The following is a 21939-nucleotide window of genomic DNA, read 5'->3' as shown; positions in this document are numbered from 1 at the left end:
CTCCTTTTCCAGGGTGGTACCAATGCCATCAAAAGCCTGGCAGAAACGCATCACAGAAGAGAAAGGACTCACCATTGGAGACACAGGGAAGAACAACGCCGCTATGGAACCCGAACTGCAAGCCTTTCCGATGATCTTCTATGTTATGCTCCACCTGGAACACTAATGCCGACGAAGACGATGACGGTGAGTACAGCCGCCTAGCACACAAGGGAGGGAGAGAGGAAAACGAGAGTGACACATACACACACAACACACACCAGAAACACACACACCACACACACGTCCAGCTGCACATGAAAGACGATTTGTTCCCGAAAAACGGCAGAATAATGCAAGGACAATAGGAATGGACGAAAGTGATTGCAATCAGATCAACATCTAAATAATGAATTTGATTTGTCAGTGAAACAGATATGTACACATGTACACAAAGGGACACTGCCCAGTCCAATGTTCAAAGGGCCCACATGGTCACAGGCCACAGTCTAAGGCCCAGCTTGAATCCTGACCACACTGCAGGGGCATCAGTTTGCAAATGGGCAGGCACCTCGGGGGGAGCACCTCAGCCGGATGCGGGAACAAGCCCACCGGTTCTGGATGGGGCTTCATGCCAATTGCTCTGTCCTGGGGAGTGCAAGGCCACAGTCTCTCAGGTGGGTGTCTTTCCCATTGCTTCTGGATGGGGCAACTTGCCCATTGCTCTGTCCTGGGGAGTGCAAGGCAACAATCTCTCAGGTGGGTGACTTGCACACTGGTTCTGGATGGGGCAACTTGCCCATTGCTCTGTCCTGAGGAGTGCAACTTCACAGTGTCTCAGGTGGGTGTCTTTCCCACTGGTTCTGGATGGGTCAACTTGCCCATTGCTCTGCCCTGGGGAGTGCAAGGTCACAATCTCTCAGGTGGGTGACTTTCCCACTGGTTCTATAGGGGGCAACTCATACAGCAGCCCCTGGAGTGTGGCCTCCATGGCGTCCGGTGGCGATGACAGCTGCAGTGTGTTGGCGGATGCAGGAGCCTCCTGGGCCACCTCTGCACTTTCTGATGGCTGCAGTGTGGTGGAGGATGTAGGAGCCTCCTGGGCCGCCTCTGTACTTGCTGATGGCTGCAGTGTGGTGGTGGATAGAGGAGCCACCTTGGCAGCCTCTGCCCTTTCAGATGGCTGCAGTGTGGTGATGGATGTAGGAGCCTCCTGGGCCGCCTCTGCACTTGCTGATGGCTGCAGTGTGGTGGTGGATGTAGGAGCCTCCTGGGCCGCCTCTGCACTTGCTGATGGCTGCAGTGTGGTGGTGGATGGAGGAGCCTCCAGGGCAGCCTCTGCACTTGCTGATGGCTACAATTAATCAGCTGGCGGTGGGGGCCCTGTGACAGCTGGTGGTGGTGGAGGCGTCACCCTGACAGCCTCTGCTGGAGTAGAGGGCTTCATCTCCTTCAGTACATGGGGCGTGGATCCCTTACCCTTCCTGGCAGGGATGCATGGGCTCTTCCCCTCGCTGGATGGAGGTGCAGGCTCCTTCCTCATCTTGCCTGGTGGTGCAGGCTCCTTCCCCTTCTTGCCTGGTAGTGCAGGCTCCTTCCCCTTCTTGCCTGGTGGTGCAGGCTCCTTCCCCTTCTTCGATGGAGGTGTGGTATTCTTACCATCACGAGTAGGTGTTGCTACCACTGTCCCCGTGGACTATTTGGCTGAGGTGCCGGGCTGTGTCCTTGTTACCCTGCTCATGCAGGCAGGATAGAGGGGAGAAGGAGGGAAGAGGTCAAGTTGGGAAAGTAAAAGCTTTTTAGGGACGTTGGGGCAGGAGGAGGGAGGAGTAATGGGAGTGTTGGCTGAGGGAGTGGTTGTTGGAGGTGTTTGTCTGCTGGATTTGGGTGCAGGTGCATGGGCTGTATGCTCATGTGAGGTGGATGGCTGTTGGTTGTGTGAGTGCTTGTGTTTGTGTCCTTTAAGAGGGGGGACAGACAGGGGACGCATGCATGGCTGTTGTGAAGGTGTCAGTCAGTGAGGTGTGTGTTCTGCTTGGTTTGGTGATGCTGGTAGTGGATGTTGATGTAGTGCATGCAGGTGTGAGTGTGGACGTGAATGTGAGGGAGGTAGAGAAGTAGGAGGAGGGGGAGACAGTAGAGGCAGTGGAAGTTGTCATGTCTGCAATTGTATGGTGTTTGCGTGAGTGATTGTGGGATGAAGTGTGGTTCTACTGTTTGCCTGTGACACTCTTGGGTGTTGTCTTGTTAGCATGCTCGTCTGTATGTGTGCCTGGGATGGGTTGGGGTTGAGGAGAATGGGACTGGGAAGTGGAAGTTGGAGGGGGAATGGTAGAAACAGGGACAATGTCTGCCATCAGAGAGGAGGCCAGAGCCTGAATTGATCTCTGTTGGGCTGCCAATCCACTGTGAATGCCCTCCAGGAATGCATTGCATTGCTGCATCCGGATTCCCAGCCCCTGGATGGCATTCACAATGGTTGCCTGCCCTACAGAGATGGATCTCAGGAGGTCAATAAGCTCATCACTCAGGGCAGCATGGCTCACTGGGGCAGGGCCTGAGGTGCCTGGGGCAAAGGAGATACCCAACCTCCTGGGTGAACGGGCACGGGCAACTCACTCAGGGGCTGCTGGGAGGTCAGTGCTGGTATGAGGGTGGCGGCTGTACCTGCAGCCGGGGTGGTCACAGAGGTGTCCGCTACCACCTGCTACTCTGCCAGATGATGCTAATGGACACATGGACAGGATAACAAAAAAAGAAAGGGGGGAGAGACAAAGCATACACTGGGTAAATGACTGAGCCAACACCACTATTGGCATACACATCACCGTCACACACAGGGAACAGGCTTAAGCACTATGCATTGCACTACCAGTGATATGGATTCACTAAGGCAAGAGGAGGACCACACACCACCAACTGCAGCACTCCTGGGACCCATGATGCCCTGGCTGAAATGGACTGGTAACAAGTTAGGTTACCTGTATTTGTCAAACACCCATTACCCTTCAGCTGACCCATGCTGCAATGCCTGACCTGGCCTTAGGGGCACCCACTAACACACATCCACCACCCGGATACCACCCTACCAGCCAAAATATGTATTGACACCCACTGTACCCACCCCCTTGTGGCTGCTGTGATTCCCTCAAGCGCCCATCCAGCTCCGGGTAGGCCACCCCCATTAAGCGGATCATCAGTGGGGTCAGGGGCCGACGGGCTTCCTCGTTGGTAGGCCTTACCCAGCTGGGCCTCCGCGATCTTCCGCGCCCAGCGTCTCAGGTCCTCCCACCGTTTCTGACTGTGGGTGCTCTACCTGCCATAGACCCCCAGGGTCTGCACGTCCTTGCCGATGGCACACCATATTCCCTTCTTTTGATGGGCGCTGACCTGCAGAGGCAATAAAGACAGGAGAACACCATTAAACAGTCCAGCCTGTCACACAAATGGCCCGCCACACCTGCTTCCATCATCATTGGCACACATATAGCCCAGCGCACAACATGTACACCGCCACAAGACAGTCCCCCACCTCCCCCTTACACGATGCTTGCACATGCATCTCCATGCATCATTGCAAATGCATTGTGGACAAAGTGTACTCACCTGTTGGTCTGGAGGCCCATACAGCTGTCAGTACTGGGGTAGGACCCCATCCACCATTAGCCCCAACTCCTCCAAAGTGAAGACAGGGGCCCTTTCCCTGGTCACACGGGCCATGGTAGGTTCCAGACACAGGTCACAGCATCAAACGCAGTGTAGGTGTTCTCCTGTTGAAGGTCATGAAGCAAGTGAGGATTGAGATAGAAAATGGCGGTCATGTCAGTGCCGGTGTACACCGTCACTGCCGGCATAGATCCCCGGCGGTGTACGCCTTCACCGCCGACGTAGATTCCCATTGGCCACTGTACTCCAAAGAGGCCCATATTATCCAATGAGGAGCTGTTCAGTATTGCAAGTCCGCCTTCTACCACGACACCCAACATCGGCGGCCTACATACAGGACAGGCGGACGCCATTTCAGGGGGGAGGAACAGGCATATCGACAATTACTGCATCACAGATAAGATTGGCACATACTTTGCCATTAACACTGTCCCAATACATACGTGCACCATGTGGACTGCTGTTGTGGTTATTTTGTTCCAATTGTGACAGCCTACTCGCTCTTGTGTCCCTTAGATACCTACCGCTGGGTATGAATAGGCGGTGGAGACATACCCCCGTGTACAGACTCCTGGTGGACTTAGCTACACTGGAGGACAGGCACATTATACTCATCTATAGACTGGACAGGGATACAATCACAGAGCTGTGTACCCAGTTGGAGCCAGACCTGATCTCATCTATCCATCATCTGACTGGTATCCCCCCTCTTGTGCAAGTGCTATCAGTGCTCCATTTCCTAGTGACAGGTTCTTTCCAAGTGACAGTGGGCTTGGCAGCAGGAATGTCACAGCCAATGTTCTCGATTGTGCTGGCTAGAGTGTTGTCTGCCCTGATAAAGGAAATGTGCAGCTAAATTGCTTTCCCCCAGGTGGAAGATTTGGCCACTGTGAAGTCAGGATTCTATGCAATGAGACATATCCTCAATATTATTGGGGCGATTAACGGTACACATATTCCGTTAGTTCTTCCCCCGCCAGAATAAACAGGTGTTCAGGAATCGTAAGAGTTTCCACTCACTGAATGTGCAAATGGTGCCTGGCGGACCAGTACATCTCCCACGCCAATGCTACGTATCCTCGGTCGGTGCATGATGCCTTTGTCCTGATGAATAGCAGCATCCCAAATGTGATGGCGTAACTACAGAGGCACAGGGTATGGCTAATACGTGAGCCATGGTCCCCACCCACTGTATGTTAGTGTGTACCTCTACTGTTGACACCAAAGGATTGTGTGTGGCTAAATGTTGACCCTCAATACCTGCAGGTGACTCTGGCTACCCAGACCTATCATGACTGCTGACCCCTGTGAGGAATGCCAGGACAAGGGCTGAAGAACGTTATAATGAGGCACTTGGGCAAACCAGATGGATCATCGAGAGGACCTTTGGCCTCCTGAAGGCCAGGTTCAGGTGCCTCCATAAGACAGGTAGATCCCTGTACTACTCACCCGAGAAGGTCTAACAGTATGGCATGCTGCATGTTGCACAACCTGGCCCTCAGACACCATGTACCCTTTCTGCAGGAGGGGGAGACAGGAGATGCCCCTGTGGCAGCAGTAGACCCTGATGACAGTGAGGATGAAGAGGCTGAGGATGAGGACAACAGAACATCAGTTATCTGTCAGTATTTCCAAGGATACACAGGTGAGACAATGCAACTTCACATTTCTATGACTATTGGTGTATTCTGTGTGGCTGTGGCATGATGGCATTAACTTCCTTTTACATCTCCTTACTGTCACCTATGGTTTGTCATTTTACAGATGTTGGTGTTATGACAACTGTGTACTGATGCGCTGACTACAGCCAGCTACAGGTCATTATTTCTATGCTCTCACAATGTACAGTTAATTTGCAATGGATCTAACTGTTTACATAAATACACATTTTCAACACATGACATACAAGTAGTAGTTGAGTTGTGTTCAAGGGTGCTAACAAATTTAGGGGAAGTTCCAATGGAATGGGGTGATGATGGAGGAAAGTCCAGGGTATTGTTCTAGTCTGTTTGTAGTACAGGTGCAGTGTCCAAGTGGCCATAAGAAGGAGAGCAACAGCAGTTCAAGGTGGACAAGGTGACTGAGTGGGACAGAAGGCGGACAATCAGGAGAGCCTAATTTCCTGACGGTGATCTTGGCAAGTGTCTCTGGCTTCTGTATGGGTTGCAGGGAACATTTGTGTGGTGGTTCACCTTCTGCAGGGGGAGGGGTGCTGGTGGCCTGTCAGTCCTGTGGCGGGGCTTCCTGCCCACTAGCGGCAGCCGAGGTGGAGGGCTGGTCAATGGACAGGCTAGTGGTAGGGGCCTGCTGGTGTGCTGTTGCCTCCCTCATGATGTTGGTCATGTCTGCCAGCACCCCTGCTATAGAGATCAGGGTGGTGTTAATGGCCTGCAAGTCCTCCCTGATCCCCTGATACTGTCCCTCCTGCAGCCGCTTGTTCTCCTGCACATTGTCAAGGATCTGGCCCATCGTGTCCTCGGAATGTTGGTAGGCTCCCAGGATCTTAGAGAGTGTCTCCTGTAGAGTCGGTTCCCTGGTCCTGTCCTCCCCCTGGCACACAGCGGTCCTCCCAGTGTCCCTGTTGGCCTGTGCCTCTGTCCCCTGAACGGTGTGCCCACTGCCACTGACCCCAGGTCCCTGATTGCCTTGGGGATGTGGTGTGGCCTGGGGTCCCTGTACAGGTGGGCACACTGCTGATTGACGTGTCCTGGGGACAGAGGTGTGGGGATGCAGGGTGGGTGCTGTGGTTTTGGATACTGAAGGGGGAGCCTCTGTGGTGGTCTGTGAGTGGGCTTGGGTGACTGGCTGTCCAGTGGTCCCTGGTGGGCCAGGAAGTTTATCCAGATCCTGAAGTCCAAAGTTACTGTCATCACTAGGGGAGACTAGATAGTCAAGGCACCTCCTCTCCACTGACATTGGCTGGGGTACCTGTGGGGATTTAAGTGATGTGTTCTGCTTCATGTGTGTGACATACTGTACATCCCTGGCTTCCCCTCTATCATTTCCCTACGCTGTGCATGCTTTGGTGATGGGTGTGCATGCAGGGCTGGGAGGGCTGTTCATGCATTGATATAGCCTGCAGGGCTTGGCATTGGGGTTAGTCAGATGTGTAGGTGCAGTGTGTGGGATGGAGTGGAGTAATGGGAGTGAGGGTGAGGGGGTGTGATGGCAAGCAGGTATGGGGGTGATAAGTGGTAAATGTTGACTTACCAGTGTCCAGTCCTCCAGCTACTCCAGTGAGTCCCTCAGGATGCAGTAATGCCAGACTTGCTCCTCCCATGCTGTGAGCTGTGGGGGAGGATGTTGGAGTCCACCGCCAGTCCTCTGTATGGCGAGCTGGTGCCTTGCTGCTATGGAAAGTACCTTCTCCCGTAGGTCATTCCACCTCTTCCTGATGTCATCCCTTGTTCTTGGGTGCTGTCCCACGGCGTTGACCCTGTCCACGATTTTCCATCTTCCTTGCAGTGGAGATCTGCTGTACTTGTGCTCCAAACAGCTTTGGCTCTACCCTGACAATTTCCTCCACCATGACCCTTAACTCCTATTCAGTGAAACAGGGGTGCCTTTGTGGTGCCATGGGTGTTGTGTGGTGTTTTTTGGTGAGAGTGTGTGGAGTTATGTGGTGGGGTGTGTAATGTGGGGTGCGTGAGGGTTGTATGGGTGTAAGTGCTGTGTGTCTAGTTGTCTAGGTGGTGTTGGTGTCAGTATGGTGGCTATGATTTGTAATCGTAAAGGGTTGTGGGTACTGTGGGTGCATGTTTTATAGTGGTGTGGGTGTGTGGGTATGGTGTGTGTATGGGTGTCAGGTGTGTGATTTTCGTACTGGCCAATGTGGTGTTGTTTTGTATGTGGGTGTCCATTCTGAGTGCGGCGGTATGTATCGCCAGTGGTTTACCGCCGTTGAATGTCTGCTGTGGTGATTCGTGAGTTATAATGTGGCGGGCTTTGTTCTGTTGGCGTAACGGTATGGGTGTTGGGACCACCACTTTTGCACTGACCTTTGCACTGGCGGATTTGTGTGTGTGGCAGTATTCTTTCGGATTGGTGTGTGTGTGTCATAATATGGAGAACGGATATTCGCCACTGCGGTGGTATGTTGGCGGCCGTCAGCATGGCAGCAGGCAGCATTTACCGCCAATGTCATAATGAGGGCCTTTGTTACTTATAATGCATGGCCACACTATTATTCTTCCCCAAAAAGCATAAGAACTTGGGGGCATTTTTATAAGACCCTTTGGCCGTGCAAGCCTCTCAACCATATCTATGAGACCATGCAAAGCCACTTTGCATGTCTTTGAATGGCCCCATGGATATGGAGTAAGACAAAGTGGCGCAAGTCACTGCGTTGCCTCACTCTGTGCCAGGGAGGCATGCCATGGGCGTTGCTGTGGGTCAAAACTCAACTGTAATAAATTATTACAGTTAGGCAGCTCTGCCATTTTTGTATTCCAAAGGGCTAGTGTTGTCACAAGTTGATTGTAATAATATCAGAGACAGTTTAAGATACAAGGATTTCAGTCTTCTATGTATTGTAAAGGGATACAATTTAGGTTGGTAGTTTTAGCCTGTTTACATCCTAGTGGGTATGGAAAATGGATAGGCAGCTCTGAGCTCTGACTTGTTGATATGTTTCTGGTGGTGCACAAGCTCAGTAGGCATGTGAGCACTTGGCAGTCTAATTTCTTTTAGGTTTTATGTACTTGTTCCTACAACTCTGGTCCAAGGCAGTATTTGGGCTTATGCAGACCTCATATGTTTTTCTGGGTACATGTGGGACATTCATGATCAGAGAAAAAAAGTCACAAATATCTGCAACACATATCGGTTCCAGCAACAGGCATTTTAGGACATGTTCTGTAAATTAAGCCCTATATCTTTGACACAGTATTTCCTTTGAATAAATGAGCCCATAAAAACCAACCATTGCCAGGCCCAAGGTCGACAACCAACTAGCTGTTGAGAGTCATGCAATTGTTGTTTTAGTCTTGCATATATACCACATGATAAAATCAAAGTGTCTCTGCTTATTTTGACACTTTAAAAACCATTGTTTCCTTGACAATTTAGAGGCATATTTATGATCCCCATGTGCCACTGGAGATTTACTTTTTTTGATTCTCTGGCGGCGCAGGCTACCAACTCATATCTATGAGGCCCCACAAATCCACTTTGTGTGGGTGTTGCGATGAGTTTTCCAACACCAATGGATTTTGATCCTGCCCTAGATTTACAAAATCACACAAACCTGGAGAAGCGTCAAAACCTTACGCCTCCCAAGGTTTTTTCTTCTTTTCATGTGTGCTTCTGCAGCACACATAGAAAGGCAAAAATGTCTCTCTGAACTGTTTTTGTGCAGGAAGGTGTCCCTTCCTGAACAAAAGCAATCCTGCATGCAACGGAGGCAACACTGCACTGTGGTGCAAGGGTGCCTGTTTTGGTGCTAGGCTGCTGACACTGCGCCAGTGCAGGGGGAAACAGCGGGAATGGACCATATTTTATAAATGCAATACATTCTTGCCATTTCACTTTGGCATAGGGAAGCGCAGCAAGATGACCTGCTTCACTGTCCTACGCCAGATCCCCATAAACATGCCCCTTAGTATTGAAAGGCAATGCACTAAAATTTGTACTTCTTATGAAACTGATCTTTTTTTAAAAGCTGTGGTCTCGGAAAAACCAGGCTAAGGTTTTCCCCACCAGTTATCCTAGGAGGGGAGCTCCCAAGAGAAGGCAGGATACACATTTGTAGCAAAGCATCAGAAGCCCCTAGAATAGGGTCACCTGGTTTTGAGTTTCAATTCTCTAGGGGGCAGGTGATATGATTGGGCCTGGGTAAAATTTTAATTATGCAGGAATAATTTCTTAATTTCAGAAAATTTGCATTATGCTTCCCATAAGAAATTCCCCAAATTACACCATTGAGCTTCTTTGTGTAATTTTGCGAAATTAGGGGGGTAAACATTTATAACAGAACACATGCAGCTGCTGTTCACTGTGCTTTTGTTTAAATGCATTCTCAAGTCAAAAATTTACGGAAAGACACATTTCATGCTAAAATATAGTGTGGAATGAGAAATTTGCATTCTTTAAATCAGTTGAAATTGTGTTCAATTATGCAAAATCAAATAAAGTGAATTTTCCACGCCCCTAGTTAGGATTACATCTTGAGAAACAGTGAATGGAGGAGCAAGTGCCCTCAAATTGTATCTAAATGTGTATCGTCATTCTAGACACCTAGCGTTTTTTTGAAAATTCACTTGTCGAGTGTCGACTACATCCCTTGTCTTGCTATGAAGCAGCAGCATCCCATTAGGGCAGTAGTGAGACCTAGTAAAGGATGGCACTATGTTATACATGGAAGGCCAGCTTCTGAGCGCCACCGGACCTACACTTGCTCCATGGCTTATCAATCAGGAAGTGCTGATGAGCAGCTTGCCCGCCCCCTGCCACCATTCTGTTTGTTCACCAATGTCTGCTGCTTGGCAACTCTCCTGCATCTTGTTCATTATGGCAGTCGCTGCTGTGTGAATTCCCCCAGCAAATCTTCTACCCACTGCAGAGTGTTCACAATGACGGCTGCTGCTGATATTCTGAAGGTCTGCTGCACACAGAGAAGGCCTAAGAGCAAGAAGCATGGTGATAATACTTGCTGGTCCACTCCTGCGCGAGCATCATCCAACCTATATTGACATCTTCATGTTGATCTAGTAAAGCTGTAGTGGACCCTGTGCAAGAATCTTCATGTCATTGGAATGGTTAACTAGCTTAAGACAACCACTACTTCGAGGTGCCTGTGAACTTCTCAAATATTGGTCAAAGTAGCCCACAGAATGTAAGAGAGGCAAAGTTTTTCAGTTTTTGTGAAGGAGGGTACCTCACCATGAACAAAAGCAATCCTGCCTGTAACGCAGGCACCCTTGCACCCTGCCACAAGGGTGCTGCATTGGCACTAGGCTGCTGGAAGAGACCAAACGCAATGAGAGTTCATAAGTGCGCAGTATTGTAGTAGATATGGCTCATGCCTGCTCCATCTGTTTCTTGCAACGCGGCATAGAAAGCTGCCAGGCTGCATTGCATTGATTAAACTGTTAGTAAATCCGGGCCCAGATATTCACCCACTGAGAAAGTTCTTCCCAATCAAGCAGAACAAGGAACTCTTCTAGAGATTACATTTTGTGATGTATTTTGAACAGGAAACTGATATAAAGTCGGAGGCTGAACACTTTTCTCAAGAGTCAGACTTTATTCCATCTCCAATGCTTCAATTGTCCATCCCCTTCACACAGCTTTCCACGTGTCTGCTTCCTCACAGCTCCACCAGCATTCTACTGTGCCCTCCTCACCCAACATTCCGAATGTCCCATTTTTAGACCAAGGGGAGAGGGATCTACCATTCCTAATTAATTGTCATCTCTAACAATATTATATTCCTTTCATTACATACATTCCCTATGAATTATCCTATATTTTATATCAACTATATTACAACAGAAACATAGTTTACAATGAAGTTGTAACCACGTAGTGTTTTTACCACGCTGCCTTTACAACGGAAATCTTTATAACACTTATGTCTTTAAGATGCATGCCTTTACCACGTACGTGTGTCTATGTGTAGATAGATAGATAGATAGATAGATAGATAGATAGATAGATAGATAGATAGATAGATAGATAGATAGATAGATAGATAGATAGATTCTAGGATGCTAAGGGTTGTTTTAGGGTTTTGGGGTGGTTAAGTATTGGGTTCTAAGGGTATTTCAGGGTTTACAAGTAGGCACGGATTGTAAGGGATTTTAGGGTTTAAGGGGGTGTAGGAGTAATGGTTGGCCGGGATAATTTTAGGGTTATGTAGGGGCATGGATTGGTAAGGGTATTTTTAGTGTTTTGTAGGAGTAAATTCAGAACCTAACTATACAGTCCCTGTAACCTTTGTTTTTTTCAGTGAATTGCTCAGGTTTTATTAGTTTTATTTCCTAACTATAACATCCCTGTAACCTTTGCTTTTTCAGTGAACTTCTATGTGTTTGTTAACAGAAAGTCATTTTTATTACTATACGTTAATCCAACCACCACTTACAGCTTTTGGTTGTGCGCAGCAGCAGTTGGCTGCAGAGCCTGGACTGTGGCCAGGCCATGCAATGCAGCCAACCCCTATAATAAACCAACCCTGCGCTGCGCACAGCCTTCCGCTGGGCACAGCGGGAAGCCAGGCCCTGCAGCCAACCCCTACAGCAACCCCACACAGCCCCCTCTCGCCTGCCTGATATCGGCCCCGGGGACCCCATCCCATGGGCCCAGCCTAAATATTGTATTTTCGAGGGGGGCTACGCCACTGGTCCACAGGCCGATCTTGTCGCCGGGGACCCTATCCCCCAAGGCCTGGCCTAAATATTTCTCTTTTTAGGGGCAAGGGCCCCTTCCCAGACCAATCTTGACCCTGAAGACCCCATCCCCCGGGGTGCAGCCTATTACTTTTTTGTGGGGAAGAGGCCAAGCGGTCCCCCACTCCAAGCCAGTCTTGGCCCTGGGGACCCCACCATCCAAATCCCAGCCTAAATATTTTTTTGGGGGGGGAGGGTGGCTGTTTGACAGCTCTCCCTCGCTGTGAACATAGTGTTTGCTGTGACTTGGCATCACCTGTAAAACTGCAGCTAAGCCACAGCAAACAGCTGTGTCCCGGGGGTGGGCACCAAGGGACTTAGCAGGAGCCGACCTTGGGGGGAGGCAGTCAGCAGGGACATCATTGGCTCCCTACAAGGGGCAACCCAGCTCCTCTCCAATGAATAGTCCTGGGGCTCCGAAATGGACCCCCTTTTCTTTTTTTAATGTTTTCCTCTGGGAGGTGGTGGTCCCCGGGACTCCCAAGCATATAAGCACATCATTTTTTTTTACTGCCCCGGGGAGGTTGAGTTCCCCAGGGATGCGGGGATTGCACACCCCGCATAAATTACATGAATGCCCCAGGGAGGTAGCCCTCCAAAGCAAAAAGGCATTTTTATTGAAAATATTTCACCTGGAGACATGGCGAATCGGCAGATACGATGAAAAAAAAAAACTAGCGACGGCTCCTGCGCTTGTTTCAATGAAGTTCCTGCTAGGCCAAGTCTCAGGGACACTGACATTTTGAATGCAGGAGGACCGGCTGGACCACCCGCATCCCCAGGAACTACCACCTCCCTGGGGCTAAGAACTAATTAAATGTGAGGGGGTTGCCCGCCCACCCCGCAGACCCGGGAACTGCACATCCCCAGATCTACAGCTAATGAAATGCAGGGCGGCCCCACGCCCAGCCCCAGGGACCACCACCTCCCTTGGGCTAAGTTAGAATTAAATACAGGAGGCTGCATGGCCTCCGGCAGTCCCAGGGACCGCAACATCCTTGGGTCTAACAACAATTTAAATGCAAGAGGTGCCCCCCCAGCCACAGGGACTGCCACCTCCTGGGGGCTAAATCTAACTAAGATAGGGGGTCCATTTTAGAACTCTTGCCTGGGGACCACCACCTCCATGGGGCTAGTTGAAACATTATAGGGGGGATGCATGGCTCCCCATATGGAGCCAAAAAAGGCCCTGGGGACTGCTACCACCCAGGGCCAGCTCCTGCTATGCCCTGGGGTACCCAACCCCAGGGTCATAGCTGTTTGCTTTTGCTTGGTGGGAGCTGACAGCTCTCACCAAGCAAAAGCAAACATAACTCCACTTTCTGAATGTAGGAGCTGTCAAACAGCTCATCCTTGCAGAAAGCAGAGTTTTCATCTGTTTACCTGCACGGGTAACGTATAGCAATTACGCCTTCCGCAGGATGCTGAGAGCTCGCTAAGACCGCAGGGGCCTTGAGGCTCCCACGGCTATCCTGTCACTATCCCCCTCTCTCTCTCTCTCTTTCTCTCTCTCTCTCTTCCATCCCATAATGGGATGGAAGAGAGAGAGAGAGAGAGAGAGAGAGAGCGAGAGAGATTTTTATTGCAATGGTCTATCCATACAATGATTATAAAGTATCACACTAGCAAAATGTTTGCTTCAAACTTTATCGTTTTGATGGACAGCAGACCATGCTCACTGTTGGCCTAATGGTAAAGCTTTTAGCTTGTCACTCCATAGGCTGGCGTTTCAAATCGTTGTGTCTCATGGTAGTGTGTCTGTTTATTTTCCAATGTTTTGACTGGTAAACGTTCCTAGTGATTTAACATTGAAGTTTTTTCCACTCAAAACCTTTGTGCTCAATGTCATAGCTAAGTCTGGACACCACATGCTAAGGAGTCACTTTTGGCCTAGTACTTAAGGTCTCAGACCGTGCACTGAAGGTTGAGGGTTCAATTGTATGTGTGTCTGTGGTCATTTCCCTGGGTCTGAATTCAGCCAGGTTAGAGGGGGCTGTGTGGTCTTCTCCCCAAAAAACAGTTATAGAAGACCGGGTGCCAGGAGGCCACACCGACCTGCTGCCAGCTCCTGCTGTGCATGACTAAAGGCTGTGTGCAGCGGGGGTTGGGAGGTAAGGGGGGGGTTTTCATGGGCCTGGCAGGCCGTGCGGCCAACCACCACTGCACACGGCCAAAAGCCATGCACGGCGGTGGTTGGATTAACGTAAATTAAAGAAAATTATTTTACGTTGAAAAAGCTTTAGATATTCACTGAAAAAACAAATGTTACAGGGACATTATAGTTAGGAAATATAATTTTAAAAAAGATACAAATTCACTTAAAAAGCCAAAGGTTACAGGGACGTTATAGTTATGCTCACATTTTAAGCGTACAAAACCATAGAAATTCACCTGTTATATATCTAGATTTATGTACAAAGTTATATATATATATATATATATATTCCTCCTCTCGAGCGGCATTGCTGCTTAACACCTGCTCAACAGTGGTGACGCCAATTACTCCATGATGAATGCATCTCCAAAATCCACACGTTCCTTCTGCACTCCAAAGGAGTACAAAGTGATATTTTAAATCCAGAAACATCAAATGGAAAACAGAACACATTTCGACAAAACCTTGCTTTTCTCAACCCAAACATCGGCATCTTGCTTCTCATTAGAACCAATCATGTGTCACCTACGTCACTCATAGGACAACATAATACCAAAAACATAGTGTAACGTAATACAAAAACATAAAACAGTGCATAAATTTAATTTTCAAATTGTGACTCATTAAAAACAAATATGATCCTTTCCTTACATTATCAGACCTGTCATGGTGTATGAAACACCCTCAATTTTGGCAGTAGTGTACACATGTTACAATGCATAGTACTGCATTAGGTCCCAAAGTCACATATTGTTGTGAACCTGTTACACAAAACATCCCTCCCTAGTGGGCTATCACGGGCTACTGGGCTGAAGTGAATTCAGGCAGCATTTAAAAAAAACACAATACCACTCTATCTAATTTTTACTTTCTCAGTATGTTCGATATGGCCCCCTAATTTGGGACTAATCTTTCAAAACATTATGGGGGTGATTCTGACCTCGGTGGTAAAATGCCCTTACCGCCGGTCAGAAGACCGCCATAACACCGCCGCGGCCGCGGTCAACCGCCACGGTCATTCTGACCCACAACGGCCAAACCTCCAAAAATCCGTCCTCCACTGCAGCCCGCCACATCGGCGGGCAGCGATAAACTGGAGATGACCAAACCTCCACCGTCACGCCAACAGAAATACGCCCATGCCATTACGACCCACGAATCCACACGGCGGTCATTCAAACGCGGTATTCCATTGGCGCTACACACCGCCGCGGTCAGAATACACACACATCACCAAAACACAGCCACATTGGACAATTTGAAAAACACACACCTGATACACATACACACACCACTCCCACACAATCAACCAACTATAAAACACACACCCACATCACCCACAAACCCCTGCGACCCCAATTACTGAGAGAAGGAGAGAGAGACACAGCAGACAATCCAAAGCAAGACACACTGAGGCACACTACACCATCACACACACCACATAGTAGCACAAAGCACCACTCACCAACACACTCCTCATCACATACACCACCCCACACCTCACCCACACCACCCCATGGCACCCCAAAGGCATCCACGATTTTCGGACCAAGAACTCCGGGTCATGGTGGAGGAAATCCTAAGAGTGGAACCCCAGCTCTTCGGCTCGCAGGTGCAGCACACCAGTATAGCCAGGAAGGCGGAGCTATGGCAGCGGATCGTGGACAGGGTCAACGCGGTGGGACAGCATCCCAGGAATAGGGAGGACATCCGCAAAAGATGGAACGACCTACGGGGGAAGGTCCGATCGATGGTCTCCAGGCACAACATCGCGGTCCAGAAGACTGGCGGCGGACCCCCACCCACCCCTCCCGAATTTACATCGTGGGAGCAAGAGGTCTTGACCATCCTGCATCCTCAGGGCCTCGCAGGAGTAGCCGGAGGAATGGACTCTGGTAAGTCCCATCTCAACTACTATATCCCCCCCACCCCACCAGCATGCCAACCCACACCCCCACCCTCACCCCCAACCCCCCAGCACACATCCTTCCTGACAATGTCTCACCAGCACAACCCACCCATCCCAACACCAACTCCTGCATGCCAACACAAACCATGGGCACCCATAACCTAAGCATGACCACTGCACTAACCCCTCCCCCCCACTAAATACCCTCACAACACCTCCCTCCAGGGAATGCCTGCACTGGGGGACAAGGGCACCCACAACACGCATGCTATTGCACACACAGAAACAATAACCAAACTCTCTTACCCCATGCAGGACCCGAACGACAACACACCAGCCAGGAGGGTCCAGAAGTGTCCATCCCACCACCGGAACAGGCCCACACTGAGGATAGCAGCTCTGTCGACAGTGAACCTGATGACCAGCCCGGACCATCGGGGACCTCTGGGCAGTCGGTTCCCCTCACCCAGACACAGGCCACACCAGACCCGACCCCCTCTGCCGACACCAGCACAGCTCCCACCCAGCGGGCCCATGCCTCTGTCTCTAGGACAGCTCAATCAGCGGTGTGTCTGCCACTACAGGGCACCCAGGCTAACCCGACACCCCAACAACAACAGGGACCTGGGGGCAGTGGGAGCGGGCACACCGGCCAGGGGACAGAGGCCGTGGGAAACCGGGCAGCTCGGAGGGCTGCTGTGCGACAGGGGGGGGAGGAGAGGCCCAGGGAACCCACTCTCCAAGAGGCCCTCACCACCATCATGGGGGCATACCACCACTCCCAAGAAACGATGGCGACGGTGCTGGCCAGGTTCACTGAGATCCAGTCACAGCAGGAAGAACGCTACATGGGGTTCAGGGAGGAGCTGAGAATCATCGGGACCGCAATGGGGACCATCGTCCTGGCCCTCCACAGGATAGAGGACGCGTTGCGGGACCATGGTGCACCACACAGGGCCCCTGTCACTAGGCCGGACCAGGAACAGCCTACCACCTCCGCCGGCGCTAGTGGACAGGAGGTCCCAACACCTCGACAGCCCCCCAGAACCCCACCTCCTGCTGAAGAACAACCACCCCGTAAGAGGAGCCTGAGACCAAAGAAAAAGACAGAGTAGGATGTCAAGACCCCCGCCAGCAGGACATACCCCCTCAAGTCTTCCCACTGTCCCACATTGCCACCCTGTCCAACCATGAACTGCCTATGCTCCATCCTTCCACAGGCAAAAGAACAATACACCTGTGAGACTGAGAACTGGACTCTGCCATGGATATTCCTCCACCCCCACCCATCACCCTTAGAATCACATGTACCGATATCTAGCACTGTAAATAAATCACATTTTGCACACAAACCTGTTTTGAGTCATGCTGTATTATTAACAAATGGATAACATATTACTGTTCAATTTCTGTTCTGTCAATTAGTCATGACAACATATCAATGTCAATACGCTGTATTTCATGGGCGAACCAAGCAGAAGTCAGGTACTGAGTCAGACAGCACTGAGAAGGGAAGGGAAAGGCATAAATTAATAAAAAACATCTGTGGGGAACTACAGAAAGTACAGATGCAGGAGGCTAGAAGCAATTGTGAAATGGCGTGGGTTATTCTTACCTGGGTGTTACTGGAAATACTGTTGTATCACTCTGTCCCTATTGTCTGTGTCGTCCTCAGAGTCTTCCTCCTCTTCACTCTCCACAGGCTCCACGGCTTCTACAACACCACCATCTGGACCATCCTCCTGCAGGAAAGGCACCTGGCGTCGCAAAGCCAGGTTGTGAAGCATACAGCACGCCACGATGATATGGCACACCTTCTTTGGTGAGTACATTAGGGATCCACCAGTCATATGCAGGCACCTAAGCCTGGCCTTCAGGAGGCCAAAGGTTCGCTCAATCACCCTCCTTGTACGCCCATGGGCCTCATTGTAGCGTTCCTCTGCCCTTGTCCGGGGATTCCTTACTGGGGTCAGTAGCCACGGCAGGTTGGGGTAACCAGAGTCACCTATTAGCCACACACGTTGTCTCTGTAGCTGCTCCATCACATAGGGGATGCTGCTATTTCGCATCACATACGCGTCATGCACTGACCCTGGGAACTTGGCATTTACATGGGAGATGTACTGGTCAGCCAAACAGACCACCTGGACATTCATCGAATGATAATTTTTTCTGTTTCGGTACACCTGCTCATCGTCTTTTGGGGGTACCAAAGCCACATGGGTCCCATCAATGGCACCAATGATGTTGGGGATATGTCCAAGGGCATAGAAATCACACTTCACTGTGGGCAAGTCACCCTCCTCAGGGAAAATGATGTAGCTCCGCATGAGTTTCATCAGGGCAGACAACACTCTGCTCAAAATCTTAGAAAACATAGGCTGAGACATTCCAGATGACATGGCCACTGTGGTCTGGAATGACCCACTGGCCAAAAAATGGAGGACTGACAAAACCTGCACCAGAGGGGGAATCCCTGTGGGTTGGCGGATGGGGGACATCAGGGCTGGCTCCAGCTGGGCACACAGTTCATGGATAGTGGCACGGTCAAGTCGGTATCGAAGTATTATATGGCGTTCTTCCATTGTCGACAGGTCCACCAGCGGTCGGTACACGCGAGGATTCCTCCTTCTCATCCCAAGTCCCAGCGGACGGTGCCTAGGAAGGACAACATGGAGCACAGAGTCAGCCAAACCACAGGTACGTACAGACAGCTTGCACAGTTAAAGAATGGCAATGGGTTGAAAGGCGTGTATGTGTGGCAATGCAAGGCCTAGGCCTGTGTGTCGCAGTCAAAATTAAGCCATGTGGGCCCTTGAAATGGCGGCTGCCTGACCTGTGAAGTGGGACAATGGGATGTGAGGTCACTGCGCTGGCGGGGCACACCGTGGCGGTAGGCGGTCGAAGACCGCGGCGCAAAGCCGCATTGGTTAACATTGAAGCCTATGGGTTTCAGGAGCCAATAACGAAGTGCGCCGGCGGTCGCGGTACGCACCGCCGCGGTACGCACCGCCGCGGACGTGACCGCCATTTTCTATCTGCTTAATCACTCGAGACCTGATCATCCACAGGAGAGGACCTATACTGCAAGTGCTGCTGTGACCTCGGTCTGGAAGATACAATGGCTGCTGCGACTGGGGAAAGGGCCCCTGCCTTCACGTCTGAAGAATTGGACAAGCTCGTGGATGGGGTCCTCCCCCAGTATGCGCTACTCTACGGTCCTCCAGACCAACAAGTGAGTACACCGGGTGCTAATGGAATGGGCTATGCCTGTGTGGATTGGGGTGGATGTAAGTTGGTGGGGTGGGGGGCGAATGAGGAGTGCAACGCCCGACAGATGAGAGCATGTGCCATATGGCAAAGTGGGTGGGGGGGGGCCAATTACATCTAACATGCAGGCCATTGATGATTTCCTCCTTTCCACCCTGTACATGTCTAATAGGTCAGCGCCCATCAGAAGATCGAGATTTGGCGTGCCATCGCCAAGGAAGTCCGGACCTTGGGGGTCCACAACAGACGGGGCACCCACTGCCGCAAGAGGTGGGATGACATCCGCCGCGGAACAAGGAAGACCGCAGAAACACTGCTGGGGATGGCCTCCCAACCTAGGAGGGGTGCCAGTCGCACCATGACCCCCCTGATGTCCCGGATCCTGGCGGTGGCCTACCCTGAATTGGATGGGCGCTTTAAGACATCACAGCAGACACAAGGGGGTGAGTATCAGCACATTCTCCTATCTTTCTGCGCAGTGGAGGCGTCTGGGTGGGGGAGGAGGGCTGTGGGTGACATTAGGCCAGGGCGCTTTCTGTAGTGTAGTCCTCTCCCTTAGGCATGGCCCTGTGCCCCCGGCCCCCACCTCGGTAGGGTGACAAGTACAGCCATTGAAGGTCCAGCATCTCCCATGTGCGCGTTTGACGTCTCTTGGCCTGTTGTCTTAGTCAGTAGTACTGAGTAGTGTACCCCGAATGCGCGGCTTAGTGCATTAGGCACCTGTGTCTGTCCTCTCCGCCAACGGTGTTGACATTGCATGCACTCAACCTGGTCTTCTTTTTTCTCCCCCCACCCTTTCTCTCCATCTTCTTGTGCATGTGTGCATTAGCATCATCAGGCGGAGGAGATTTGGCATCGGAGCATGAGGGAGCTGCAGGACACAAGGCCCCGGTGGGCCCAGGAACAGACACCGAGGGCACCAGTGATCCGGAGGGCGAGGGGAGCACCACGACGGGGACCGCTGGTGAGAGCAGCGAAAGCGACACGTCCTCGGATGGGAGCTCCCTAGGGGTGGCGGCAACATCCGTGCCCCCCGCTTCTACAGGTACAGCCGCCACCCAGCGCACCAGCCCCGCCCTCCCAGCAGCCCCTCAGTCTTCGCTCCGTGCCGGTTCACCCAGGAAGGCGCGCGTCTCCTTCGCCCCAGTCACCTCAGCCCCTGCCCCTGTTGCCCCTGCTGCCCTCAGTGCGGAGCTCATTGACCTGGTAAGGACGCTCATTGTTGGGCAGACGACCCTTCTGAATGCCATCCAGGGTGTGCAAAGGGAGGTGCAACAGAGCAATGCGTACCTGGAGGGCATTCATTCGGGTCAGGCTGCCCATCAACGAGCGTTCACTGCTCTGGCCTCAGCACTGACGGCAGCCATTGTCCCTGTTTCCAGCCTCCCTCTTCTGACTGCCTCCAGCCTGTCTCTGTCTCCTGTTCCTCAGCCTATCCCATCCACACCATCAGACCAGCCTGCACACACCTCAACACCCAAGAGCAGCTCATCCAAACACAAGCACCACAGATCCCGCAAACACTCACCCGAGCAACACCCAGATGCAGACATGCCAACAGCCACTGCCACCCCTGTGTCCCCCTCCTCCTCGTCTCCCTCCTCCCTCCCTGTGACGTCTACACTCACACCTGCATGCACCCCAACATCAGCCAGTGCTTCCATCACCACCTCACCCTCCAGTACAGTCCACACTCGTGCAGTCACCACCCCCACTGCCATGTACACATCCCCTGTGTCCTCTCCCACTGTGTCTGTCACCCCCTCTTCCAAGACACACAAACGCAGGCAGCCACCCACCCAACAGCCATCCACCTCACGACAGCCTACAGCACCAGCACCTTCACCCAATGACAGCACACCTGACTCTCCTACAACCACCTCCTCTACCTCCACTTCCATCTCCACTTCTCCTACCCTTTACCTTGGCCCTAAAAAACTTTTCCTGGCTAACCTTAACCTCTTTCCCCCCGATGACCTCCCCCATCCATCTTCAAAGAGTCCCAAGAGCACCGCAGCCACCACCAGCCCAGCTTCGGGTGTCACTGTTGTGCCTGGGTTCTGGAGCCCACCCTTTGCCAGCAGTGACACATCGATCAGCAGCAAGGACACGTCCAGCCCCCCCCCCGGCAAGAGGACCCACCAAAACAAGGACCGCCGTGCGAGGACCGACAGGGCTGCCCCCAAGGAGCAATGTGCGGCCACTTCACCACCCACACCATCTAGGGGAGGCAAGGGCCCGAGAGCCCCATCACAGGAGCGGAAGGGCAGCAGGAGCGCGGAGAAGGTGGACCCCACATGCCACATCCCAGCTGGGAAGGAGGACACTAAGGAGGCCAGGAGTCCGTCCCCGAAGGGTCCAGAAACGTCACGGTCCCAGGGCGACTGAACAGGGAGTCCAGGCCAGGTCTGGCTCCCTTGACCTGCTGGATGAGCACCGCTGAACAGGGCCCGCGGTGCAGAAGAGTACCGCTGAACAGGGCCCCGCCGTGGAGATAGGCACCGCTGAACAGGGCCCGCGGTGCAGAAGAGTACCGCTGAACAGGGCCCCGCCGTGGAGATAGGCACCGCTGA

Source organism: Pleurodeles waltl, chromosome 5, assembly GCF_031143425.1.
Source record: "Pleurodeles waltl isolate 20211129_DDA chromosome 5, aPleWal1.hap1.20221129, whole genome shotgun sequence".
In the NCBI taxonomy this organism is placed as follows: Eukaryota; Metazoa; Chordata; class Amphibia; order Caudata; family Salamandridae; genus Pleurodeles; species Pleurodeles waltl.
Note: the sequence above shows the minus strand (reverse complement) of the source record.